The sequence below is a fragment of the Palaemon carinicauda genome, chromosome 3, assembly GCF_036898095.1.
Source record: "Palaemon carinicauda isolate YSFRI2023 chromosome 3, ASM3689809v2, whole genome shotgun sequence".
Lineage (NCBI taxonomy): Eukaryota > Metazoa > Arthropoda > Malacostraca > Decapoda > Palaemonidae > Palaemon > Palaemon carinicauda.
The window spans coordinates 177078300-177080799 of record NC_090727.1 but is presented as its reverse complement, the minus strand read 5'-3'; the positions used below and the strand labels follow the sequence as shown (position 1 = coordinate 177080799).

The following is a 2500-nucleotide window of genomic DNA, read 5'->3' as shown; positions in this document are numbered from 1 at the left end:
TCTTAGGCATGGGTGTTTTTCATTGTTTTCCGGACTCACAACATCTTTTATGTCACTGATAGAAAAAATAATAATTTATAGTATAGCGAGATCAGCAAAATAACAGGGACATGATAATAATCCTCATATGAACAAAGAAATGTGCCTTGAACTAAGGAGCAAATAACATGATTTTATATCTCGGTGCTAAGATAATTCATTTTGAACTTCGTAGGCCAAGCTTCAGAATCTCCCCCTTCTTCCGTTTTTCCAAAATATAACACTTTTTGGATCTGTCCTAGCTATGGTCATTATGTCACTTGTCTTGGAATATGTCTTCTACCTCTTAATAACCTAAAGAATTTTTATTCAGGCGAACGCAGACGCAAAATGAAATTTACAATTCTTGCTGGTAGGGGATAGCTAATTTCAATAGCTGTTATGTAAGTCTCTCGTATATCAAAACAATTCTTTAGTAGTAATTCCTCCAAGTACTAACTAGACCCAACGATAATGACCTTGACCTCTATTCCCAAGACTCATATGAGGCAGTTTGTATGCATTGATATTGTCCTGGATTAGGTTTCTAGACAAACCCATATTTCAAATGGCGTCTGAATTTCACTGACAGCTACCTATCCAAGTGTTGTCGGAACAGGAGCGTAGCTAGATTTTTGGGGACGCGAGGGGACTGAGTTAGTGAAGTGGTCCTCTCCCCTTACCCCGATAAGTTGGTGGTAATTTTAGATGCATATTTACATACTTTTTATTTTCTGAGCCATCCTTGAAGGCCTTCCTCTCTTGGAGGCTCAGGGAGAATTTTCCAAAAGTCCCCCGACGCCCGTTCTCACTTTAGCTACGCCAATGTGTCGAAACTTTTAGTTGCCAAACTGGTGTATATAAAGTGTAGAATGAAAATAGGTTTCGACATCTTATCGACCAGAGGAAAGAATTACAACCTTATAACTAGTACTAACTAGTATTTCGTCTGCACATCACGAGCAGCAAGGCCCGACGCAGCTTTGTTAGGTATCATTATACCGAATCATGAATTCCTTGGAACTCTATTGCATTGCGACCTCGACTTAGATATAAGTGAATATGAGATGGGGTGTATGTAGGGTAGCGGCCACCTGTATGTATTATTATGGCTAACTTAGAATACGGCAGTGTAAGAGGGGGTCGTAGGAGGGCGTTAGTCGGGGGGACTAACGCCCTCCTATGTAGGTAAGGAAACGTCTTGTAGCTTGGGGGGGGGGAGTTTAGGTCAATTTTTAATCAATGCACGAGGAACTAGCCGCTGATATACAAAGGCTCATATGAGGTGAATCAGATCACATAATCTGCATAGATTGTGCCACAGACCTTTAGCGTCAAACAAGAGGGTTGAAATAGGTCACAATGAGAAGCCAACAAGGTGAGCAATCTGTTTCCTCTTGAAGTTAATAAATATATTTATTTAAAAAGATAACCATCATGTAAGCCACTGAATTTTGAAAATGAATTTTAAGTCGTTGATATATATATTATTACATTGATAAGTAATAAATGATACTGGAGTATGGAAATATTCATGAAACTCGTATTATTTTATACGTCATATATTTGGCTCATAAAAATACGTTACAGAAGCAAAATTATTATTCAACGTAATAGCGATTTTAAAATATTCATGAACGTTGCCAAAAAAGATCTGATACAACTTCCTGCCTTTGTTGGAGTTTTATGTGAAACTAAAATTGCCACGGCAGTGAGATCGTAACTATTTTACAAGTATCGATGATATATGTACAGTATATATATATATATATATATATATATATATATATATATATATATATATATATGTGTGTGTGTGTATTGTGTCCATATATCTATATATGTATGTATAATTCTTATATATACATATTCTTCTATTGAATCAATTTTTTTTTCTGAATACAACTCAGACCCTTTGAATCTCTTGAATCAATCCCATATTTCAAGCAAAATATTTTGAAAATATTCGTACAAAATCAATTACCTCAGAAATATAAATATTTGTGTTTCTAAGTCCTTTACTCATGATAAATTAACTGATTTATCAATTTAACATGTTTATGGATTTAGAAAAGGAGAGAATAATGTATATAGCTGTTTTTATGGTTTCTGTAGAATTAAATGCATCGTATATAACGCAAAGATTGTTCGTTATTGAGTCTTTCATAGAGTCGAGAAAAAATCCGTTATCAAATTTAGAATGACACGATGACAGCGGATAATTAAAAAAAGTACCGAATTATCGATTATCAAACTTGCTGATACGTGACGCTACTTCGAATTTCACGGTCGCTTCGCGCTGAGAAAATTTGTTATAATTGGGATTCAACTGGACAATCCTTTTACAGTTTTTATATGATTTGGGCCTTATGTAGTCCAATAGACATTTCTATACAATTACCGGCCAGTCTTATCCCTGTGTAAAGGAATTGGGTCAGAGGGAAACAAGTATGTATGTAGCTGTATTATCAGTAAATATTCT

The 2500-nt window shown here is 35.2% G+C and overlaps 1 protein-coding gene across 1 annotated transcript in view; it reads left to right on the top strand.

Moving 5' to 3' along the window:
- Positions 1-2500, top strand: part of LOC137638115 (PDF receptor-like) — a 43138-nt gene that overhangs the window by 944 nt on the left and 39694 nt on the right. The window lies entirely within an intron of this gene.